Here is a 6121-nt window from a genome sequence, read left to right on the forward strand (position 1 = left end):
GACTAGGCTTTTCTCATTAGTGGAATCATATAATAGCTAGTGTGTATTGTTGCCTAGATGCATGAATTTGTAGTTTCCATACAACTAATAAATGATAATGTTTCTAAGTACAAACCAAGTGGGAACTATGGACCCACTAATCTTATTTGTAACCACTCGCCACGACTATATTATGATAACTCTCTTATTGATAATAGAGAGTATCTAATACATTTATTAAGACCCTGATTATGGTCATGGTAGAGCACACAAAGAATGACTTCCATAGGAGGCTAAGAAGATGATCCATGAACAAGAGTTTGTTTCATTCAATCCTTAACATTAACTATCATTAAGGTGGAAGAATTTAGTGAACAACCTCTTATGCTACCTAGGTACCCTAATGTCATATTCTATTAGAATTAAACAAGTAGTTAGAGTTCATTCTATTTTTAAATCCAAGCATAGAGGGGGGACTATAATGATCCATCATCATTGAGTGTTTTTAATTAAGAAGGGATTTTGAAAGGGCCTTGATCCCTTGTGCAAAGAGAAAGATGAAGCATTAATCCCAACAAAACAACAAAACAAAATAGCTCCAAAATAACAAAACAACAAGAGGCAGAATAACTAAAGCAAAAATGAACCATCCTAAAATCAGGGTGGTTTAAAAAATTGATCCAAAGCTCTTTGATTGAGCACAAAGGAAGGACCCTTCTCTCCAAATCCTATTTTCTTGGGACAATGAAGGGACATAATATCATTGGCACATCCATCATTAGAACCCAAAGCATTATATATCCTTGAACAATCCAAAGGGGAACTCCCTTGATTAGAATCAATATTTTGAATCTCCTGGGAAATAGGGAAAGTTTCATCCTTATTTTTCTCCTTACAAGCATGACAAATAACCGAAGAGTACTCATACTCAAACTTCTGCACCCATTTTCCAAATTTAGAGATAGGTTAATCTGGGTAGGGAGAGCTTGATCGCCATTGATTGAGGATGCCAAGAATATCTTTGATATAGATAATAAAAAAATGGGATTAAACTAGGGCTCAAGGACCCATCTACACAATAGCAATCATATGACAAGAGTAACCACTGCCATAAGATATGAAACTTAAAACAATGTGACAAAGATATTACTATGTATAACTTGAGAGAATTCAGAATTATACCCTTATTTCATCCAAGGGGTTATATGGAGGAGAAGATAGTGAGAAAGTATGTTTATGTGACTAATTTAGAGATTTTTTTGGAAAATTTTGCCAAAAAATCTCAATTTAGAGAAAGTGATTATTTTACTACCTTACTTTGTTTTGTCTTAGCTTGAAAAAAAAAGTCTAGTTTAGTTTATTTTCCTATAAAGCAAAATGCTCTAACAATATTGTTATCAAATGCAAATATTTAGAAGCTATTCCATATGATATTCTTGATAAAACCATTTCTTTTATAGAATCTAGAAAGGTAAATATTTTAAGATTTGACTATGGAGATAACCACCCAAGATCTAGAGGTTTAATGGAAAGCACAACAAAATGAGAAGATCAATATGACATGAATAAACTATATTCCTATCAATGAATGCAAGTTTACAATATGAATGAATGAGATTATAAATAGAACCCCTTGATTATATAGGTCAAGATGAGACATGTAGGATATCATAAGATTATGAAAGTATCTTAATCTTATGATATGAGACATAAAGTGATAAGTATCCTATGTATACCTTAAGTAAACTTAAATGATAAGGCATAAAAATGACCTAATAGTGGAAGTAGCTAGGTAATATCCCTATTACACCAACAATTATTGCTACTTGTTCTTTGATTCATCTCATTGATATGGCTCAAATTGAAATAATTCATTTCATCAATCAGAACAAATATATTCAAAATTTTACTAAGCAATAAAACAAGTCTCGTGATCCTTACTTTCCTTAAACTGGCCCCTTTGGTTGCTAGCCCTTTACTCACAAGCATTACTCTCACAAAAAATACAAACTCATTTTTTTGTAAGTGATCCTTTAATCATCATCATTTTCATGCTCCAAGCACAGGTTCACAGAGGCTCGAGCGTCGCCGTTACACAACCCATTTTGGGCTCCCTTGCAGTCATCCTCGCTGGTTATGTGCCAGCCCTTGGCACTTTGTGCCCGTGAACTTCAAAATGTTTTAAAGAATGTAAAACACAATGGTTGCAAGAAAGGGCAACCCTTGTATGTTCCTCTATTCAGTGATGCGAGAGAATGAGTACCACTACATACACCATTTGCATGACAGACAGAATTATTACAAACGACTCCACCGTTTTCTACACAAACATTCAAACACACAGTAAATGAAATCTTCTCTTACCAATGGAAATAGGCGTTCATTGTATGGAAGATAAGATAGAATGAATTTCTGCTTACCAGACGCGAGTTTCTGCCATGCAAGCGCACTTCATTCCCCCATTCCCCGCTGCGGCCGTGTTTGTCACACCAATGATCAGTCATCTTCCTCTATCTGTAGCTCTTATTGCTGTTGACGGAGGCCCGGGCGTTGCCTTTTACACAGCCCATTTTGGGCTCCCTTGCAGTTGTCCTCATTGGTTATGTGCTAGCCCTTGGCACTTCATTCCCCTGTTCCCCACTGTGGCCGTGTTTGTCACACCAATGATCTCCACAGGTTCGCTACAGAGGCAGGACGTCAAATGAGAGGCGGGATTTTGTAAAGAGGCGGGATTTATGAAATGACTTGGTCTTTTTTTTTTTTTTTAAAGTAATGCACACGGTCATCAGAATTTCGACGAATGCGGGCACTTTTTCTAAAAAGACCCTAATGTCTTTGCCAATTCCTTCTCTGTCGAAACCGAATGTTGCATTATCGTCGGAATTCCGACGAAATCGAGCATTTTTTCAAAACTAAATCAAGTTTGATCACAATATACCTTCTCCATCGGAAACCTCCATCAGAATTTTAGGCTAAATGTATTAGTGTACAATATGATTACATCACAGCCACAGATTGGCAGGTTGGAGCATTGGCGTCGAGTCTTGGATGAGATCGACACTGTGATATGGAGGCTGTACCGTGAGTACGAGCAGTGGGAGGATGATGCAGTGGATCTACCCTATACCTTCCAGAGCAGATATCTGATTGGGTAGATGCCCTATGTATTGGAGAGACAACTGGTTGACAGGGTATGCAGGTAGTTTGGCCGGATTCAGCGGATGCCATGGGGTTCCGGGATGTATGCTCGGACAGTCAGGGATCAGGCACACTTTGGGCCGTTGTTGTCGTATAATCAGGTCGTGATGCAACTGGTAGAGATGGAATTGATGCTATGGGACATGTGGCCAGAGATTGAGGATGCAGGCATGGATGTAGAGTACATGACATATTGGGCTGAGCATCCCTTTCCACTCTTTACAGACCCAGGGGAGCCTCTAAATGGAGATGGTGGGGGGAGAGGCCGACGGAGGAGGCAGGGTGCAGTTGGAGAGAGGAGGGTGGCTCCACGAAGAGAGGGTGGGGAGGAGAGATTGGCTCAGGTGGTGAGGGGCCGAGGTGGATTGCCACTACAGGTGCTAGTAGTACAGAGTCCTAGATAGGTGCAAGGATAGGGGCAGAGGCAGGTACAGGAAGAGGTACAGGTACCAGTACAGGGGGAGCCACAGGCAGAGGTACAGGGGGCCGAGGAGGAGGAGGATGAGCTGCTTGAGCTGAGGGAGATCTGCCAGAGCTGAGGGAGATCTGCCAGGGACATGCAGATGAGATCCAGGACCTGGAGAGGGAGACAACTGGGCTCAAGAGGTGACTGAGGGACATAAAGCATGAGCGGGACCAGGCCATCTAGCGTTATACTGAGGCTGAGACAACATTGAGGGCTGGGAGGTAGGCGACAGAGGATATAGGGGCTGGATATGCCTATGTTCTGCGAGCAGGAGAGGAGATAGGTTATTAGCGAGACCTATACTACGGGGTAGTTCCACCAGAGTAGCAGGCGAGGAGCTTCCATAGACCATCGTGGATAGCGATGGCTACGAGAGGGAGCTAGAGGAGACAGGGGTCCAGCGGTGGGGTTATAGGTCCTCCACCACCACTAGATAGAGGGGACAAGAGAGATGATCCTAGGGCGGGTCCTTATAGGGCTCAGACTCCATCGAGGCCAGTGGCTCCGAGGGAGGGAGTTCATCATAGCCTTAGAGGGCTCCCTATGTATCAGTTTTGTACCATTTTTGTATGATGATGTAGACACCTTCGGGTAATTTTGCAGCCATATGTATTTTGACATCATTGTATCATGACACTTATGATTATATATATGAGATGATTCATTTTTGCGGCAGCTATATGCATGTGTACCTATGTGATGAGATGTTTCTATGATGTATGTTTCTATGTGATGCTTATGTTATGGATGCAAATATGTATATGATGCAATGCAATATTTTTGTTCTTTTGTGTTTTGAATATGTTATGCCAATGCAAATGTTAATGTATGAAATGCAAATGAATATGATAATACAAAGAACTATTTACATGATGAGAATGTAAAATGTGCTAACATGTGTTGTGTGCAGGATGTGATGTAATTGTAATATTTATATGTATGTATGAAATGCTAACATGTGATAATGTAGGTGCAACTACATGAAATGCAAATATTTTTGGTGTGTCATTATACTCAGTCATGTGATAGCGGGCTACACGGACTCTGGAAGGATGATGAAAGTCATTCAAGAACGGGGGATGGAAGATAGAAGATATGAAAGTGAAAGAGCTTCTTGTGCGTTATCATCATTGAGCTTTATTATGACAACTAGGTTATGACAATCGAGGCATATGTTCGACCTAGAAAGTCATTGTACCTGTTTGCATGGAGATAAGACACTCACAAACAAGGAATGCCCCAGTTCACACTAGACTCTCAGTGTCCTCATAGCCTTAGACAAGTCATAGCATTACTAAGAGACAATCCACAGATAGCAAAGAAAATAGGTGACGATACCCCATCCATGCCTTTCTAGTCAAAGACATCCTGGAGATAGAATCTCTAGTCAGAGACATCCTAGAAAAGCTAAAAGACATGTCACCAAAAGATAAAATCAAAATAAAACCAAGACTCGACACCGACATCCACTGTAGTCCTCAAGTTTAGTGTCTCTTGTCACTTGTATAAGTCTAGTTTGATTGTGGTCACAATGTTTACTTTCACAAAAGAATAGATAGCACTGAACCATAATGTTGTCTGAGTTTGTTGAAAGATTTGATTTGTTGAAGCCCATTGTTGCTGCTGTGTCTCATCTGAAACTGACTGAATCCATGCAACTGATACTGTATTGCAGAGAAGACAAAACTTTATTGCGGATTGACGATGTAGATGTTTCTTTATTGTGGATTGTGCACGTATAGACTAAAGAAAACTGGAAGAAACTGTACTCCTTAGAACAGGCGATGCTCTCAGTTCCACACCCATTACTAGACATAGGATTTGCCTTAGCCACAGATAGGAGCTAATTTATTATGGATGGAAAGGGTGAAAAAAGCGGAGGTTTATTATGAATGGCTAACCAATCTTAGGTAGATCAATAACAAGCCATGATGGGGATGGGTAAGTTTATTATGGATAGATAGGTTGTGAGTGTGTGCAAAGTGAAAGGATGAGATGGAATCCTGAAGGAGGGAGGAGCAATGTCTCTACGCATGGCACTGGTGACCCAGTTTTCACCATGGTACTTGCCTAGGGCGCCACCGAAGTGGTTTTCACCGTTGGATGAAAATGTTTTTCTTTACTTTTTTTATTTTTTTATTTTTTTTTGTTGTCACAAGGCACCTATTTGCCAGGTTTTCACCAAGTAACGATTTTTATGTTTTATGATTTTTTTTGTATTTTTGTATTTTTGTATTTTTTTGTATTTTTTGATTTTTTTGTATTTTTGAATTGGGATACTCTGAAGAGCTATGTGTAAAACCTACGAAGGTGCATGCTGTTGATAGGATCCTCTAAGGATTCACCCTCTGTGGTTGAGAGTTGATATGCACCAGATCCATATGTTGCTGTGATGATGTAAGGACCAAGCCAGTTTGGTTCGAACTTGCCCTTCTTCTCTCTGTTTTGCTGATTTTTAGGATTTTCTCTGAGAACCAA

The sequence above is a fragment of the Cryptomeria japonica genome, chromosome 6 (assembly GCF_030272615.1).
Source record: "Cryptomeria japonica chromosome 6, Sugi_1.0, whole genome shotgun sequence".
Classification (NCBI taxonomy): Eukaryota; Viridiplantae; Streptophyta; class Pinopsida; order Cupressales; family Cupressaceae; genus Cryptomeria; species Cryptomeria japonica.